Source organism: Taudactylus pleione, unplaced genomic scaffold (assembly GCF_031769625.1).
Source record: "Taudactylus pleione unplaced genomic scaffold, aTauple2 ptg001314l, whole genome shotgun sequence".
NCBI classification, from domain to species: domain Eukaryota; kingdom Metazoa; phylum Chordata; class Amphibia; order Anura; family Myobatrachidae; genus Taudactylus; species Taudactylus pleione.
Window position 1 is genome coordinate 6,336,529 of NW_028285714.1, and position 20,525 is coordinate 6,357,053.

The window sequence follows — 20,525 nt, forward strand, 5'->3', positions numbered from 1 at the left end:
GACTCTAATGCTTCTAGAGCTCCCATATCATTGTCATCTAGGACAATTGGGGTGCCATCTAAATCTTGTTTATGGAGAGATTTCATACAGAAAAACAGATTCCTACTTAGTGTCCAAGTATATTTATTCAAATCAACAAAAAGCGAAAAAAGGTTGGGATCCCTCTCTGGGCAAATTTCAAGCCTTTGGATAAGAGAGTGATTCCTATTGGGGTGAGTGTTTTGTCTGAAAGATTAAAAACATTAGTTGGAGGTTATTTCCACCTAATTTTTTTTCTGTGGCTGTCACTGTAAGACCCCTCATATCTTTATTAAGACACTTATTGGTAAGTTGAGTCAAAGTGTGTGTTTTGACACCTTTTAAAATGTTCCATCTATGTTCCAGAAACCTGGAAGACCTGGAACCTGGAAGATGATGTTTTGCCTCTTTCTGAGTCCTGTTTTTTGGAGGGAAAAATCTGAACTCGGCATGCAAATTCGAACCTATCCGAGCCTGCACATCCCTAATAAGAATACATATCTGTGTTGGTGTGAAGACAGAGCTTAGAGCATTCATAAAGACGGAGCAATTCAAGTTCAATATACTTGAAGGTACTCTGCCAAACTTAATACATTACCTCAAATTTGCCACCAAATTTTGTTTTTGTTATGCCACCCAGCTGAATTTTACTATAAACCACTAAAGAGATTTAATTATATTCATTACCAGCTGTACTGTCACAACGTGGTGTTTTAACGCCTGGCCTAAAGACGAACAGGCAGTTTTTTTTAAAGATAAATCATTTCAGGTTCAATACTCTTACAGAACTACGCTCATTTTTTTATTGCTCTGCACTTTCCTCATCCCTTCATTTCTATGGTATGCCACCTAGCTGCATTAGCCTCTAAACTGCTATATACAATATATTGCTAGATGGGGCCTTCCCCCCAAACCTAAACCAGCATGAGTTATTCATCACAAATTTCATAGGTGAGTAGGGGCAATGAAGCTGCCTACAAGCGGTCACTCTGTGCCCGGCCAAATGGAGGCATTCCAGTCGGAACACTTGCAGTTTGGGGGCGGCCAAACTGACATCATTGCTAATGTCAGTGGGGAACTTCCTGCTCAAACAGAGCAGGAAGCTACCTGGGGCTTTCAAGTGCCAAGACCCTACCCTAGGGTCTGGTCGTAAGCACTGATGGTCGCGATGGTCTTGACCATCACGACCTACACCCATGTCAGTCATTAGAGCTGTGGGTGTTAACCCACAACTTAATGATCGACAAGGAGGCGGCCGTTCAGGATGCAAGCAGCCGCCCTGATTCAGAGCGACCGCTTGCATCTAATGACCGCCTCTGAATGAGGCCCTCTGTGTGGTCAATCCTAAATATTGGATACCACATTTACATTGTATAAAATAGATAACAAATTTGATTCTAGGACTTCCACTGTAAGTACCACTGCGATAATTGCTGATTTTCATGGCACCACCACACAGCAGAGCCTGTCATTACCACATAGACATTTATTGTCCAACAGCCGATTCTTATTCACTGCAGCAGAGTGACTCTTCACTTAAAGTGCATTGGTATACAGCAGAATCTGGTACCTTTACACAGACATTATTTGTCCAACAGCTGTTTACCTTTTACTGCAGAGCAGCGATTCTTCACCTCACTTGTAAAGCGAACGGTACCTGCCAGACATCACGGATCCAATTGTTTGACAATGTAGGAGAGACCTCCCCACATATAGTGCTGGTTTAGCATGATTACTGCAGGTTTATCCATTCCTTCAAGAGAGGATATCCAGGCATGGAAACACTTGGAGAATACAGGTACAAATCCACTAACATGGATTGTAAATCGAGTTACCTTTTGATTGTTCTCTTATTGCAGGATAACCATAATGCATATTAAATCTATTTATCCATCATGGTAGGAATGTATCCCAACTAAGTTGCATTCATACAATTTATTTATCCCTACACTGTTGGATTATAACTCTAATTGGATTTTTACTTGGTGTTTTGTCCATGAGAAAAAAAAATTGCTGCTGCTATGGAGTAATACTTCTAACCAATTACCGGATATATTTGTACTATTTTTTACATTTTTTTCATTTTAATTGTCGCCACATTTTTTCTTACTCATCCCCTCCATACAGTGTTTTTAGCCACTCGTTTAGACCTAGGGCTCTCAGTTTAGATTGTTTACCATTCCTTTATATCTTGTACCTAAGGGTCTGTTTATCATTTTGTGTTTACATTTTAAATATTCGTATTTTAGATAATAAATTCATTATTGGTATTACAGTGCTCCAAGCAGTTCCTATTTTCTTTGTTTTCAATCATTATGGAGCAGTTATTTTACAATCAATATTATTGTACCTTCAAAGATTTCAATCAAAGCATATCAAATTATGTTCACTTTTCTTTGTGTACTGTGTGGAACTCCCTGCATGGTTTAGCACCTCCCCTCACCATTGCTTAATTATATCCAATCCCATTGAGCTCACTGACCTGGTGGATAATGTCAATAATCAGTGTGTGTGTGTGTGTGAGTGTAAGAGACCCAGTTTAAACTATAAGTCTTAGCATAAATAGCACATGACATGAGGCAACATTGATGGTGTGACATTAGGCTAGCAGTATGACATGTAGTGTACCTGTTGAATAGAATCATGATCAGTATCTTAAAGTTGCAACACAGGGTACACACAATGGATTTCATCAATGATCAGTGTGTGTGTGCGGCTTCCTACTTTGTCATACAGTTCATATAGGTGAAAGGAGATTCTTACTGTGATTGAGCTTGTATGTTTTAATTTTGCTCCTAAATTAAAACCCAGGTGGAACTATAATTTGCAGCATTAAAAGCACATGAGTTGAGGCAACACTGATGGTGTGACATTAGAATAGCATTGTGATGTGTAGTGCACCTGTTGAATAGTGTCAATGATCAGTATCTTAAAAGGTACAACACTCTAATTTACACAATAAAGAACAGGTTTTGGTAGTCATTTAAGCAGGACCTGTACACCAGTCCAGAGGTGCCAAGAGGGGGGGAGGCAGGTACAAATTACCCGGGCATGCAAGGGGGCCTGGGTCATTCTTTTTACATTTCTTTTTATGTAAATCACTTTTCTTACATCTCCAAGCAGGTGGCCAGTGGGCAGCGGGGATGGAAGGGAGGAGGGTGAAGGGGGGAGTCACTGGACAGTATGCTCCTGAAGCACGCTATCCTTCCTAGTAGTGTGCAGCCACTGCGGAGCTGCTGGTCTGTGATCTCGCAAGATGATGACATCATCATCTCATGAGTCTCCCCATTCTCCAGGCTGCGGGCACTGGGGTGGACAGGCAGGGGAAATGGGCGGACACAGTTACTCAGTGTGAGCCAGAAGAATTGGCGGTAGGGGTTTGTCTGTCTGACCAGTGTGAGGCTTTCTTGCGAGGAAAGAGTGCACTGGCTGTGATTGACACTGTGGTGCTGGTAAATTCAATATATATCCATGCTTTAGTATGTTCAGATTAGCATGAAGCTAATTAGAAAGCCATACTATATATAATTTTTTTGTTATTTCTTTGTGAAATCATTACTTGTTTTAAATATTGTCAATATAAAACTAACAATATGTTAGTATACTGTGGGTACCTAGTGCATCCACACACACACATGTTTATATATATATATATATATATATATATATATAATATATAATGTGTGTGCGTATGTGTATATATATATATATATATATATATATATTTATGTATGTGTATACACTATATAAATTTATGTAAGTAATATATGTGTATAATCCCCAATGCTGAAAGTTGCTCTACAGTCTTGCTTTTTGCAATACAGGTTCTGAAACAATGCAAAAAGCAGGACTTGTGATGTGAATTTCTTGTTTAAAATGACCGGAGAGTAACTTAATGCGCATACACATGCAGTAATTTAAATGAATGATTTGAAAGATAACAATATTGTTCTTATTGTTATCATTCAAATCATTAATTTTTAGGCCCCAACCAGCGATGCGCAGGCACGCATGGACAACAGTGATATCGAGCAGGTTACCATAGGGACCCACTTTCATTGAACGCGGGTCGCTATAGTCGATGGTAAGTTGGTGGTGTGCTAAATGATCGATATCGATCATTCAGCACTCTGGGCAAGTGCAGGACGATCAGTCAGCGATATAGTTATCGCTGACTGATTGTCCCGTGTGTACGGGTCATCACACTATTGGAGATTATCTACAAGTGCTAAAGTGCACCTCGACTGCCGATTTATTTGCTTGCATGGGAGTGCCTCTTGTATGGACCATATATGTATATATTAGGGGTGTGCACCGGCCACTTTTCGTGTTTTGTGTTTAGGTTTTGGATCTGGATCTTTCTTCGTGTTTTGGATCTGGATTGGTTTTGCCAAAACCACCCTTCCGTGTTTTGGGTTCTGGGTTTTGTGTTTTGGATCTGTATTTTTTTGAAAAAAAGCATAAAAACAGCTAAAATCAAAGAATTTGTGGGTTTTTCTGCTCCTATGCTATTATTAACCTCAATAACCTTAATTTCCACTCATTTCCAGTCTATTCTGAACACCTCACACCTCACAATAGTGTTTTTATGTCCAAAAGGTTGCACCGGGGTAGCTGGAGGACTATGCTAAGAGATACGAGTGTGCGGCACAAACACGTGGTCCATCTAGGAGTGGCACTGCAGTGGCAGACAGGATGGCAGTTTGAAAAACTAGGCCCCAAACTATACATAATGCAAAGAAAAAAAAGAGGTGCAAGATGGAATTGTCCTTGGGCCCTCCCACCCACCCTTATGTTGTATAAACAGAACATGCACACTTTAACAAACCAAACATTTCAGCGCCAGGGTCTGCCACACGACTGTGGCTGAAATGATTGGTTCATTTGGGCCCCCACAAAACAAGCTGGCAATTAATCTGTCACTGCACAAACTGGCTCTACGGAGGCAAGATGTCGTCCTCATCCTCCTCATCCACCGATTCCTCACCCTCTTCAGTGTTGTGTACATCCTCATCCTCATAGAGTATTAATTCGTCCCCGCTGGAATCCACAACCACAAGTCCCTCTGTATGTTCTGGAGGCTCGTCTCCCTGGAAGAGTTGATAATTCATTTTATGAACATCATCTTCTCCACATTTTGTGGAAGCAACCTCCTTTGCCTTTCGCTGACAAGGTTCCCGGCTGCACTAAACACTCTTTCGGAGTACACACTGGAGGGGGGGCAACTCAGGTAAAATAGAGCCAGTTTGTACAGGGACCTCCAAATTGCTTCTTTTTCCTGCCAGTACAGGTACGGACTGTCTGACATGCCTACTTGGATACTGTCACCGATGTAATCCTTTAACAGACAGACGCACGCTTGTCGCTGCTGCTTTGAGGATGCAAGTGCTGCTACAGCCCACACAATTCACAAAGACAGAAAAAAGAAGAAGAATATTTTTATTGTTTGTGTAGCACACTTTGAGGGTGTCACCACCCTTTAACAGACAGACGCACGCTTGTCGCTGCTGCTTTGAGGATGCAAGTGCAGCTACAGCCCACACAATTCACAAAGACAGAAAAAAAAAGAAGAATATTTTTATTGTTTGTGTAGCACACTTTGAGGGTGTCACCACCGTTTAACAGACAGACGCACGCTTGTCGCTGCTGCTTTGAGGATGCAAGTGCGGCTACATCGCACACAAGTCACAAACACATTAAAAAATAGTTTTTTATTTTTTGGAGCACTTTGAGAGTTACACCACCCTTTAACAGAGACGCACGCTTGTCGCTGCTGCTTTGAGGATGCAAGTGCGGCTACAGCCCACACAATTCACAAAGACAGAAAAAAAAAGAACAATATTTTTATTGTTTGTGTAGCACACTTTGAGGGTGTCACCACCCTTTAACAGACAGACTCACGCTTGTCGCTGCTGCTTTGAGGAGGCAAGTGCGGCTACAGCCCACACAATTCACAAAGACAGAAAAAAAAAGAACAATATTTTTATAGTTTGTGTAGCACACTTTGAGGGTGTCACCACCCTTTAACAGACAGATGCACGCTTGTCGCTGCTGCTTTGAGGATGCAAGTGCGGCTACAGCCCACACAATTCACAAAGACAGAAAAAAAAATAACAATATTTTTATTGTTTGTGTAGCACACTTTGAGGGTGTCACCACCCTTTAACAGACAGACGCACGCTTGTCGCTGCTGCTTTGAGGATGCAAGTGCTTCAGCCCACACAATTCACAAAGACAGAAAAAAATGAACAATATTTTTATTGTTTGTGTAGCATACATTGAGGGTGTCACCACCCTTTAACAGACAGACGCACGCTTGTCGCTGCTGCTTTAAGGATGCAGGTGCGGCTACAGCCCACACATTTCACAAAGACAGAAAAAAAAATAAGAATTTATTTATTGTTTGTGTAGCACACTTTGAGGGTGTCACCACCCTTTAACAGACAGACGCTCGCTTGTCGCTGCTGCTTTGAGGATGCAGGTGGAATCTAGATGGGATTTAGAACCGGTGACACACTACCTCCATCAATTGTCTAAATCCCACTGCACTAATGGTGGACACCGGACGCACGTCTAACACCAACATAGCAGTCAAGGCCTCAGTTATACGTTTTGCTTCAGGATGACTGCTGTCATACTTCATCCTCATCGCTAGGGACTGTTGTAGGGTCAATTGTTTAGTAAAAGTAGTGATGTTCCTACTTCCTCTCTGGGATGATGAACAACTCCCAGCAGCAGCAACAGCACTAGGAGGAAGAGGTTCTTGATCTTTCCCTATTTTATTTTTATCGGAGAAAGTTTATTTATGTTATATTGATATATACGTGCGGCTAAAGCGCACACAAACACAGAAAATATATATATTTTTTTGCTGGAGAGTAGTGCACTTTGTCGGTTACACCACCCATTAAGAAATGAGCCAGCCGGCTCTTTACTTATGGGACACAGGTGCACGCTTGGCACTGCTCCTTTGTTGATGCACGTGCAGCCACAGTGCACACAATTCACAAACACAGAAAATAATAATTTTTTTGGTTTGGACTGGAGTGTACTTTGGGGGTTACAGCACCCTTTAATGTTCAAGCCAGCCGGCCCTTAACTTATGATACAGATGCATGCTTGGCACTACTTTGTTGATGCACGTGCGGCTACTGCGCATACAATTCACAAACACAGAAAATATTTTTTTTTTGGTTTGGAGTGTACTTTGGGGGTTACAGCACCCTTTAACGGTCAAGCCAGCCGGCCCTTTACTTATGACACAGACGCACGCTTGGCACTACTTTGTTGATGCACGTGCAGCTACTGCGCACACAATTCACAAACACAGAAAATAATTTTTTTTTGGTTTGGAGTGTACTTTGGGGGTTACAGCACCCTTTAAGGGTCAAGCCAGCCGGCCCTTTACTTATGACTCAGGCGCACGCTTGGCACTACTTTGTTGATGCACGTGCGGCTACTGCGCACACAATTCACAAACACAAGAAAAAATATTATTTTTTTAGCACTTGTGGGGAGCACCCCTGATGGACAGAGCACCCCCTGGACAACACTACAGCACCCCTTTAGGACTGGGACACTGCACAGGACTTTGGAGTGGACACAGCCCCTATGGAGAACTGACTGCACAACACAGCCCAGCCAGCCCCTATGGACTTTGATGTAGTGGACACAGCCCCTATTAACAACAGCAGTACAGCACAACACAGCCAGCCCCTATGGACTTTGAAGTAGTGGACAACAGCAGCACAGCGCTGCACAGCACAACACAACACTACTCTGCACTACACTACACTACACTACACTACACAGCCCAGCCAGCCCTAACTCCCACCCTCCCTCTTCACTGTCCACAGCCGAGTGAGAAAATGGCGCCGACGCGTGTACCTTATATAGGATCCAAAACCCGCAAGACTCGGAAGGTGGGATGATGACGTTTTACCTCGATTTCAGATCCGAGTCAGGCAGGAAAAGTCAAGCCTGACTCGGATCGGCCTCGGATCGGGGGGCTCGGGGGGGTTCGGATTTCAGAAATCCGAACCCGCTCACCCCTAGTATATATAGATATACACAGTGATCACATGTGCTAAAAAATACAGTAAATGACCCACTCTCACAAGATGATAGGATGACATGCTCTGCAGCCAATGACTGCTAAGACACACTGCAGTCAATAGTATCCCTCTGCAGCCAATATGATCCTGCCCTGTCTCCCAGAAATGTAAGCCACTGTGTATGGCTGCCACACCCCCCTGCTGTTTGGTGGTAGAAACCCAGCTCACAGGGAGGAACAGCTAATGCAGAGCAGCAGCCAGAGACTGTGGGCCTGAGAAAGAGGGGAAACAAAGAGCAAGTACCCCAGGGAGAGTAGCAGGTAGTTGCAGAGACTGGGCCCATGAAAAGCCATCAGCCAGGTACATATCCCAGGGCATAGGTGGAAACCAGTTCAGTGCTGCTGCGAGGGGGCAGGGGGTGGTTGCAAAGCAGGATCTCTAGAGGAAGGTTTCCAAATGCTTGATTTCAGAGTGCAGTGTATGAATAAATATATACAGGGCCAGCTATCACAGGGCCTGATTCAGAGCTGAATGCTCTGACCAGAGCGCTCGCTCTGAATCAGTGCCCTCCTCCATGAAAATGGAGCAGCCTCCTGGCTGCTCGCATAGCTGTGGGTGACCACCCACAGCATATGCGTGCATCCATGATGATGGTCGCGATGGTCTTGACCATCGTGACCATCGGGCTTGCGACGGAGACCCTGCGGTAAGGTCTCGCTGCCGCAAGCCCTGGAGTGATTTTGGCTCTGATAAAGCTGGGAGGTATGTTATGCTCCTGTGAGTGGGTGCTTCCCAACATGCTGTGACCACACCCCCTCCAGGGTGTTGTACCAGGGCCCAAGATTCCTTTTGGCAGCCCTGCACCAGTCCATGCAATCACCATTGATCTATCTTACAAGTCTCCCAGAAGAGTGGGGGTGGGGTGGTGGGGTTATGGTGGGAGTGCAGACTGCCTATGAAGAACACCAAGGAGCAGTCAGCTCAATATCTCATCATGGTAGTGCACTGCTGCTGAACTCACTGCATAAAGTACTGTGGCTCCACACCTCACCCCACCCTTGATTTATTTGCAATGACATTGACAAGCCCACAGAATATGTAAACTAATGGCTACTAGCATAGTACTTATCGTAAGTTTTACAACATCCATGTCCCTAAATGTACAAAGAGAGCAGCAAATATCTTCAATGTTAGCACCATGGTGGTCAGCTCCCATGAGGCTGGTCCAACCGCTCAGTGGGCACATTGTCCCATTGCTAGCTTGATGCACGCCAATGTATTTAGTTGCATCGAATACTGTATGTAAAAATAGCAATTTGTTCCACTTATATCTGCCATGTACCTAAATGCATGCTCAAGTATTTAGTCGCATGCTGTAGAAATGTAATGTGATGACCAGTAGCATTATTACTACTTTTTACAATAAACATCACACTAGTCACATACAGTACTGTAGAACAGCTTTGCATACTGTATCTTACATGCATGCTGCTGCCATGCTCTATTGTGGTCACTTGAATCATAGTTGTCAGCTGAATGTTCAGACAAATGCAACAACAATGCAAGTAGTGTATACTTTCACCTGGAAGTATACTGTATAGTAGCACAAAATATACAGTATTTACTCAAAAATAAAATTTTAGTCCAGTATTTATCACACAGTACTTGGAGTAAACCAACTTTATTGTAATAAACTACCATATTAAAGGTTCCTTTATGTATTGAAATAGTATATTATTTACCGATAATACAGTAAGAAAATGCAGTACTTACAGTAATTAAAACATACTGTACAATACAGTATTCAGATTTAATAATGCATATTAGTACAGCAAATGTACAATACTGTACAAGCTACATAGCAGTGGCTTGACCATTTCTTTCTACTACAGCAGGTATGACTTTATACAAATGATTAATATAATTTACAATGGTGAGGTATCAGTACAATTTTCCAAAACTTCAATATCCCATCCAACAGTCCCTTTTTTTTGGTTTCACATCAGACCTGATGAACCTCTTCAACTGAGCCCAGACTAATTCAATGGGATTCATGTCCGGTTACCTACAGTATTAGAAATTATAAAAAATCATACAGTAATTACTTTCATAAAAAAATTGCTTGAATAATTGCATACAGTATCGTACAGTAATGAGTGCATAAAGTAGGACAATACTCACTCTGGTGGTGTGCCTTGACAATTTATACCTCTCTCTTCCATAATTTTCTGGAGGCAGAGTGTTTAATTTAATTATCTTGCAATAATGTGTCTCCAGGTGGATAATATTTTCTCACAAATGGCACCAAACAGCAATCTACTATTTATCTACCTTTTTTTTTTGGAAGGTCTTATCCATGATCCCTAATGAGGAAAGACATTTTAGCCATTAACAAGCACACTCTAAACTAATGTATACTATAAATAATGGTAGATATTGTGTATTCTACATTTTTTACAACAAACTGTACTGTACCTTAAAAAATTAAGATAAGTCATGCACCCAGACAAAAGATAGCTCTCCATACATGGATCTTTAATGTATGCTTGGGATGTGGTTTAAATGAGTGATGTGATCGGTTCAGGAACCTGTCCAAAGAAACAAAAGTTTCATTGGTGAAAATGACATAATTAAATTTCTCGCAGCTCTCAATCCAAGCTCTTGCTTGTTCAACTCTCTTTTGTTTATTAACATAACTTATCATAGGATGTATCCTGTGTACAGAAAAAAAAACATTACTTTATAGTACCATTATTCAGTGCTTTATTAAGTACTGTTTACTGAATAAAACATTGCATTGTACAGTGCATTTGTGGGATACTGCACAGTATTTTACCTTGCATGGCCAAAACTCCATCTCAGCTCCCTATGCATCCATTTGATGCTGGAACAGTAGATGTCAAGGTCACATTCTGAATGGAGAATATGCCTTATTTGTCCTGCAGTATGCTCATCATCCTCACAAGTTAATTCCTCAACAATCTTTTTGGATCTCCAACAGTACAGTATAACACAGATATACATTATTCTACTGTTAATAATGATATATTCTAGGGGTGTGCACCGGCCACTTTTCGTGTTTTGTGTTTTGGTTTTGGATCTGGATCTTTCTTCGTGTTTTGGATCTGGATTGGTTTTGCCAAAACCACCCTTCCGTGTTTTGGGTTCTGGGTTTTGGATCTGTATTTTTCTTAAAAAAAGCATAAAAACAGCTAAAATCACAGAATGTGTTGGTTTTTCTGCTCCTATGCTATTATTAACCTCAATAACCTTAATTTCCACTAATTTCCAGTCTATTCTGAACACCTCACACCTCACAATAGTGTTTTTATGTCCAAAAGGTTGCACCGAGGTAGCTGGATGACTATGCTAAGCGACACGAGTGGGCAAAACAAACACATGACCCATCTAGGAGTGATACTGCAGTGGCAGACAGGATGGCAGTTTGAAAAACTAGGCCAGAAACTGTAAATAATGCAAAGAAAAAAAAGAGGTGCAAGATGGAATTGTCCTTGTGCACTCCCACCCACCCTTATGTTGTATAAACAGGACATGCACATTTTAACAAACCAATCATTTCAGCGCCAGGGTCTGCCACCTCATCCACCGATTCCTCACCCTCTTCAGTGTTGTGTACATCCTCATCCTCACAAAGTATTAACTCATCCCCACTGGAATCCACCACCACAGATCCCTCTGTACGTTCTGGAGGCTGGCCTCCCTGGAAGAGTTGATAATTCATTTTTATGAACATCATCTTCTCCACATTTTGTGGAAGCAACGTCCTATGCCTTTCGCTGACAAGGTTCCCGGCTGCACTAAACACTCTTTCGGAGTACACACTGGAGGGGGGGCAACTCAGGTAAAATAGAGCCAGTTTGAACAGGGGTCTCCAAATTGCCTCTTTTTCTTGCCAGTACAGGTATGGACTGTCTGACATGCCTACTTGAATGCTGTCACCGATGTAATCCTCCACCATTCTGTCAATGGTGACAGTATCATATGTAGTGACAGTAGACATGTCAGAAATTGTTGCCAGGTCCTTCAGTCCAGACCACATGTCCAAACTTGGTCCTGCCTGCCCTGCATCACCACCAGTGGGTTGCTAAGGATACCTAAGTTTTTTCCTGGCAGCCCCAGTTGCGGGAGAAAATGAAGAAGGTGCTGTTGACGTGTCACGTTCCACTTCAGCTGACAGTGTTTTCACCAGCAGGTCTTTGCACCTCTGCAGGCTTGTGTCGGCCGGAAAGAGAGACACCACATAGGCTTTAAACCTAGGATTGAGCACGGTGGCCAAAATGTAGTGGTCTGATTTCAACAGATTGACCACCCTGGAATCCTGGCAAAGCGAATGAAGGGCTTCATCCACAAGTCCCACATGCCGAGCGGAATCGCTCCGTCTTAGCTCCTCCTTCACTTTCTCCAGCTGCTTCTGCAAAACCCTGATGAGGGGAATGACCTGACTCAAGCTGGCAGTGTCTGAACTGACTTCACGTGTGGCAAGTTCGAAGGGCTGGAGAACCTTGCACAACACGGAAATCATTCTCCACTGCACTTGAGTCAGGTGCATTCCCCCTCCTTTGGCTATGTCATAGGTGGATGTATAGGCTTGAATGGCCTTTTGCTGCTCCTCCATCCTCTGAAGCATATAGAGGGTTGAGTTCCACCGTGTCACAACCTCTTGCTTGAGGTGATGGTGGGGCAGGTTCAAGAGTGTTTGCTGGCACTCCAGTCTTCAGCACACAGTCGCTGAATGGCAAAAGTGGCCAGAAATTTTTCGGGCAACCCAAAGCATCTCTTGCACGCCCCTGTCACTTTTCAGAAAATTCTGCACCACCAAGTTTATTGTGTGAGCAAAACATGGGACGTGCTGGAATTTGCCCAGATGTAATGCCCGCACAATATTGTTGGCATTGTCAGATATCACAAATCCCCAGGAGAGTCTAAGTGGGGTAAGCCACTAGACGATGATTTCCCTCAGTTTCTGTAAGAGGTTGTCGGCGGTGTGCCTCTTACTGAAACCGGTGATACACAGCGTAGCCTGCCTTGGAACCAGCTGGCGTTTCTGAGATGCTGCTACTGGTGACACTGCTGCTGTTGCTCCGTAAGGTGATACATCTACCCAGTGGGCTGTCACAGTCATATAGTCCTTTGTCTGCCCTGTTCCACTTGTCCACATGTCCGTGGTTAAGTGGACATTGGGTACAATGGCATTTTTCAGGATACTAAGGACACTTTTTCTGATGTTTCTTTACAGTCTCGGTATCGCCTGCCTAGTGAAGTGGAACCTAGATGGGATTTGGAACCGGGGACACACTACCTCCATCAATTGTCTAAATCCCACTGCACTAATGGCGGATACCGGATGCACATCTAACACCAACATGGCAGTCAAGCCCTCAGTTATACATTTTGCTTCAGGATGACTGCTGTTGTACTTCATCCTCCTCGCTAAGGACTGTTGGAGGGTCATTTGTTTAGTAAAAGTAGTGGTGTTCCTACTTCCTCTCTGGGATGATGAATGACTCCCAGCAGCAGCAACAGCAGCAGCGGCAGCAGGAGGCGTAGCAATGCAGGATCCTCCGGAGGAATCCCGGATAGGAGAGTCAGTCATGCCAGTGACATGGCCTGCAGGACTACTTACGATCCTGACTAAGGAGGAAATTGACAAGGAGTGAGTTGATGGTCTGGTTTGCAGGTGCTTGGATACAACAGGACAACGGGATTTAGGTGTCCCTGGACTGCTTACGGTCTTAGCCAAAGTTTCTGAACTTGACTGTAACTTTTTATGAACGCGCTGCAGGTGCCGTATAAGGAAGGATGTTCCTAGGTGGTTAATGTCCCTATCCCTACTTATTTCACCTTTACATATGGTACATATAGCAAGACAGTCGTTGTCCGGATTTGGATAGAAATATTGCCAGACTAAAGAGGTGGAATGTTTGGTCTTCTGCCCAGGCATGACCCACATCACCATCAGAATCCTCCTCGCCAACTTCCTCCTCAGCGCCAGCTACACCAGTATCCTCATCCTGTTGTACTTCAACAGTGACATCTTCAATTTGCATATCAGCAAGTGGACTGTGGGTGCTCCTTTCAGCACTTGCAGGGGGCGTGCAAATGGTGGAAAGAGCCACCTCTTCCCGTCCAGTGCTGGGAAGGTCAGGCATCGCAACCGCCACCACACTTGGACTCTCCTTGGGGATTTGTGATATCTTCTTAGAACGCACAGTTCTTTGCTGTGCTTTTACCAGCTTATCTCGTTTGATTTTTTTAGCGGGAGGAGGGCTTCCATCGTCATGTGAAGCTAAACTACTAGTCATGAACATACTAGTCATACTAGTATGACACACACTAGTCATAGGGAAAGACCTTAGCCGTTCCTTGCCACTCCATGTCATCAATGGCATATTGGCAAGTTTACGTTTCTCTTCAGATGATTTAAATGTTTTTTTAAGGTCATTTTCCTGAACTTTGTCATTTGGGATTGTATGTGGCTTCTACTATGCCATTGGGCATCGGCCTTGGCAGATGACGTTGATGGCATGTTATCGTCTATGTCATGACTAGTGGCAGCAGCTTCAGCAGTAGGAGGAAGTGGTTCTTGATCTTTCTCTATTTTATTTTTATCAGAGAAAGTTTGGTCCTCAATTTATGTTATATCGATTTGATATATACGTGCGGCTAAGGCGCACACAAACACAGAAAATATTTTTTTATTTTTGCTGGAGAGTAGTGCACTTTGTGAGTTACACCACCCTTTAAGAAATGAGCCAGCCGGCTCTTTACTTATGGGACACAGGTGCACGCTTGGCGCTGCTCCTTTGTTGATACACGTGCAGCCACAGTGCACACAATTCACAAACACAGAAATTATTTTGTTATTTGGTTTGAAGTGCACTTTGGGGGTTACAGCACCCTTTAACAGTCAAGCCAGCCGGCCCTTTACTTATGACACAAGTGCACGCTTGGCACTACTTTGTTGATACACGTGCGGCTTCTGCACACACTATTCACAAACACAGAAAATATTTTTTTATTTGGTTTGGAGTGTACTTTGGGGGTTACAGCACCCTTTAATGGTGAAGCCAGCCGGCCCTTTACTTATGACACAGGCGCACGCTTGGCACTACTTTTTTGATGTACGTGCGGCTACTGCGCACAAAATTCACAAACACAAGAAAATATATTTTTTTATTTTGTTTGGAGTGCCCTTTGGGGGTTACAGCACCCTTTAGCGGTCAATCCAGCCGGCCCTTTATTTATGGGACACAGGCGCACGCTTGCCACTACTTTGTTGATGTACGTACGGCTACTGCGCACACAATTCACAAACACAAAAAAGTATTTTTTTTTATTTTGTTTGGAGTGCCCTTTGGGGGTTACAGCACCCTTTAATGGACAAGCCAGCTGGCCTTTTACTTATGGGACACAGGCGCACGCTTGGCGCTGCTCCTTTGTTGATGCACGTGCAGCCACAGTGCACACAATTCACAAACACAGAAAAAATATATATTTTTTTGCACTTGGGGGAGCACCCCTGATGGACAGAGCACCCACTGGACAACACTACAGCACCCCTTTAGGACTGGGACACTGCACAGGACTTTGGAGTGGACACAGCCCCTATGGACAACTGACTGCACAACACAGTCCAGCCAGCCCCTATGGACTTTGAAGTAGTGGACACAGCCCCTATGGACAACAGCAGCACAGCACAGCACAGCACAACACTACACTGCACTGCACTACACTACACTACACTACACAACCCAGCCAGCCCTAACTCCCACCCTCCCTCTTCACTGTCCACAGCCGAGTGAGAAAATGGTCGCAGATGCGGGTACCTTATATTGGTTCCAAAACCCGCGAGACCCGGAAGGCGGGATGATGATGTTTTGCCTCGATTTAAGATCTGAGTCAGGCGGGAAAAGTCGAGCCAGACTCGGATAGGCCTCGGATCGGGGGGGCTTGGGTGGGTTCGGATTTCAGAAATCCGAACCCGCTCACCCCTAATTTAATCCTGTATTGCAGATTAATAAAAAATATATATTAAATATTAATTTTCAAAATTACATTTTCCCTTTCTGGGTCTCGAACCCGAAGTGCTGGCTATGGAAAGTGCTTAACTTACTTACTCGCCCACACAAGCCAGCCATAGCAGCTGTTACTATTAAATATCTAATTTTAAGCTTGCATCTTTACACCAAGTAACATGTTAAATACAATGTCAACAGTGGTTTAGAGTCTAATGCAGCTGGGTTGCATACCACAGAGATGAAGGGATGATGAAAGTGTGGAGCAATACATAAAGTTGAGCAGAGTACTTTAAGAGTATTGAACCTTAAATGATCTCTCTTTATTAAGTATTGCCCATGCGTCTTTAGACTAGGCATCTCTACACCATGTACTGACAGTATACAGTACAGACAGCCCATAATGAGTACAGCTCAATGTATAACAAAGAAATGAAAGTTGGTGGCAAGTTCTGAGCAATGTGTTAAGTACAACAGAGTACCTTAGGAATATTGAACTTGAATTGATCAGTCTTTATGAAATGCTGCATGTGCATCTTCACACCAATGCAGATATGTATTCTGATATATCACAGCACTCACACATCAAATAATTTCATCCATTGTTACACAGTTAACTGCAGTTCTTGATTCATTGCAAAATAGTTCAGTACTTCTATATAGTCTAACAAATGACAGGTTCCGTCAGCCAATCAGCAGCCGGTACTATAGAAGCTTTGCTGGCTATTTGACACATTTACAATGCAGTTTAGGAAAAGCAACATCTGGTGGACAGAAAATTTTATTACACTCCCCGGTTTTTCAGCGCCTCAGTATGTTACATTGCGACTTATTGCAGCATGATGCAACTTAGCATGGCAAGCAGCGGCATGGCAAGAATCAAATAGTATAGCATGCTGCATGGCATATAGAACAGAGATGTAGCAGGACACATCTGTACTAGTCTTTATCTTAGTCCCCTTATGTAATGAGGACACACCCACAGCAGCAGCTCTAGTATACAAGAATTATTTTTGAGAATCCTGGATAGCAAAAGACTCAGTTTGCCTTTGCAAATTGGATGCAGGAGTACTATCTACATTAATTAATGACAAGGTTGATGATGTAAGTGTGTTGGTGCTAGGATCTATCCATGCAGCTGGTAGCTGATGCTGGACTGATTGTTATTAAATATGATTTTCCAAATTTTGATAAACAACTAAAATACTCTAGCTGCAAATGACAACAAGGAGGAGGTGCCTAGATTGTTAACATACCTAGATTCTGACCTATGCCTGTGAGAGTCCAGCAGGGTACATTCCAGAAACCCCTGCTTATCTACCTAAGGTGACACATACATTTTCAGACTGGTATGATACTGCTCCTTATGGAGCTAATTCATATTTGTCTTTTCATTGTTTTGTTTTCTATATTTAGCTCATTGTTATTTTAAGTTTGCTCTGCTGTGAACTTATCAATAAATTTATTTTAACTAAGTATACATGTACATACTACATTCAGTGAAAAGTTCACTACATATTTCTCTGAGTTTGCTATTTTGTTTTGTTCCACCATTTGTAAGGACATGGATTGATTGTGCCTTTGTTGATTTCTATTCTAGACAGTTATTTGGCTTACTTGTGTTTGGAGTAGCTTCACCTGGGACTACTCCAAACCTGCTCATATTTTGTCAAAATTAAATTTTTGGCTGCAGGAGAAGCAGGTGCTATTAGTCGTGGTGATGGATCGACTGTGTGTTCAGTTGGTATGGTTGGGGTGACCGGAATCAAGTTGAGTGTAAACATTTCTCAACAAGTTAAACATCAGAGATGTTCTCCAGCAATTCCACTGGATTGTCATCCAAACCTAGAACAGACAAGTGGGTAAGAATTGTTTTGTAAATAAACATTTCAATATACATGTGCATTGTAGGCTACAGTGTTTTTTAAATTACATATAACTAAACTCAATGTATAGAACAGGGGTGCAGATGTACCCAGCTAGTTTGTTGCTCATAGTGCGCCATTCAGGCTCATGGAACACTGGGGTAGATGTATGAAACCCAGAAGTGGTATCAGCGCACATCATGTGCGCTGATACCGCTGATACCGCTTCTCCCCGATGTATGATTTAGGTGGTAGATAACAGGGGCACTATGCGCCCCTGTCATTATTGGCACTGCTATCTGCAAGATAGCAGCGCCTAGCGGCAGGGCCATGTACGAACGGACATAACGCATGACCTTTTGGCTGCCTGTAGCTGTTGCTTTCAACAGCAACAGCCTGGCGCTAGCCTTTCCCCACAGCAGGGACGGCGATGTACCTGCTGTGGCTGCTGCCGGCTCCACGCGGGGATCTCGTGATACTTGCTAGATCCCTCGCATGCTCAATGGAGCCGGCAAGGAAAGAGACACAGTGCATCAGCACTAGGCTGATGCACTGCTGTTTCTAGCAAGTAGCACCGGAGGGGGGAGTTAACGCTCCCCCTCTCCGGCCGATGAGATGTTCTTACATCTCATTGGTAGTGATTCCTGCTTCACCTTGGTAAAGAGGCAAAGTGGGAAGCGGTATAACGGCACGTTAAGTGCCACTATAATACATCTACCCAATTACATGATGGCTGTACTGTGGTGTACTGTGGTATTCTACAACGAAAGATAAGCTATGGCATGTAATACACTGCTTAACCTGTAGGTGGCGAATGCTCCACTGATGAAACTTGTACTGCAGTGGGATGTTGAGAGAAATGCTTTCAGTTCAGTAGAGTTCTTTATAATAACTGATCTTCAGTTGCTCTATCATTATGTAAGGCTTATTGTGCATCTTCTGGTCAATATTAGCTACTGTATGGCTGCTTTTTTGGGACTCGGTAAAGTAATATGCATCTACTGTAGGGTCACTTTTGGGAAAAGTTACTTTGCAGCACAGTAATAGAGATGTGTACACATACATCTTTCCTCCAAGCGCTACAAGGTGCACCACACATAGCGCAGGAGTGCTGTGAGACTCAGTGGTGCCGAGCGTCTGTTATGCGTCTTTTAACCCTAAAATGCCTCTTATTAGTACAATCAGCTTCTGCTGATTAAAATGATATGCAGCATGCCTATGTTCTGTGAGCCAGTCGGGTGTATCTGCAAGCAAATCACTACGTTAAAGTGTTACAGTCGCTATTAGTGTAACGTAAAATTTCACGTGCAGATACACCTGAACTGGCTCAGAATATAGGCATGCTGCATACGATTTTACTCAGCTGAAGCTGCCTGTGCTATCAATTTGAATCACTGTATAATTCAGATGCATTTGAAGGTAAAAAGTTGCATAAAAGACGCTCACGCTACAGAGTCACGCCATGCCATAACAGAATTCACACTCCACCAAGTGATTTATTTTTAATCTAGTAATGAAGATTCATAAGAAGAAAAAAAAAAACTCCCCTTCCATGATTTGAACCCCAGACCCCATGGTGCAAGGCGCAGACCTTACCCACTAGCCTACACAATCAAGCTATGTTGAGAGCTACACCTGCCGTGTATGTGATGTGAACTGTGCAAATTAAAACAGGCAATGTGTACAATGTCAGTAGTGGGCTCAGCATGTGGCAGCATTTAATAGAAGCAAATGTTGCTGGGGTAGTGTTGAGCCACACAATGAGCTCAATGGAGTTTAGTAGTAAATGTGTGATGGTGGGGGGAGGTGGCGAAGGAACTTGAGTGGCCATACACAGATAGGAAGGGAGAAGGGAAGTGCAAAGTAGTGTATTTTAAAAGTATTGCACCTGACATGATCTTTCTTTATGAAAAACTTGTCCCCTGTTATGAGTACAATACAATGTCTACTGTATAGCAGACATGCCAAACTGTTTTGAGTCCTTGGTCACAGGAGTGCTGTGTGACTTGGTAGCGCCGAGCATCTTTTATGCATCTTTTTAACCTAAAATTCTTCTTATTAGCACAAGCAGCTTCTCCTGATTAAAATGGTATGCAGCATGCCTATGTTCTGTGAGCCAGTACAGGTGTATCTGCAAGCAAATCACTATGTTAAAGTTTTACAGTCGCTATTAGTTTAACATAATGTTTCGTGTCCAGATACATCCGAACTGGCTGCATATCATTTTAATCAGCAGAAGCTGATTGTGCTATCAATTCAATTCGCTGTATGATTCAGATGCATTTGAAGGTAAAAAGTCACAATAAAAGAGTGCTATCGAGACATGCCATGCCATAAAAGAATTCACACACACCACGAAATTATTTATTTTTAAGTGTGCAAATTAAAGCAGGCCAGGTGTACAATGTCAATAGCAGGCTCAGCATGTGAGCCATACATTGAGCTCAATGGAGTTGAATAGTAATTGTGTGATGGTGGGGGGAGGTGGTGAATGAACTTGGGTGGCCATACACAGAGAGGAAGGGAGAAGGGAAGTGCAAAGTTGTGTATTT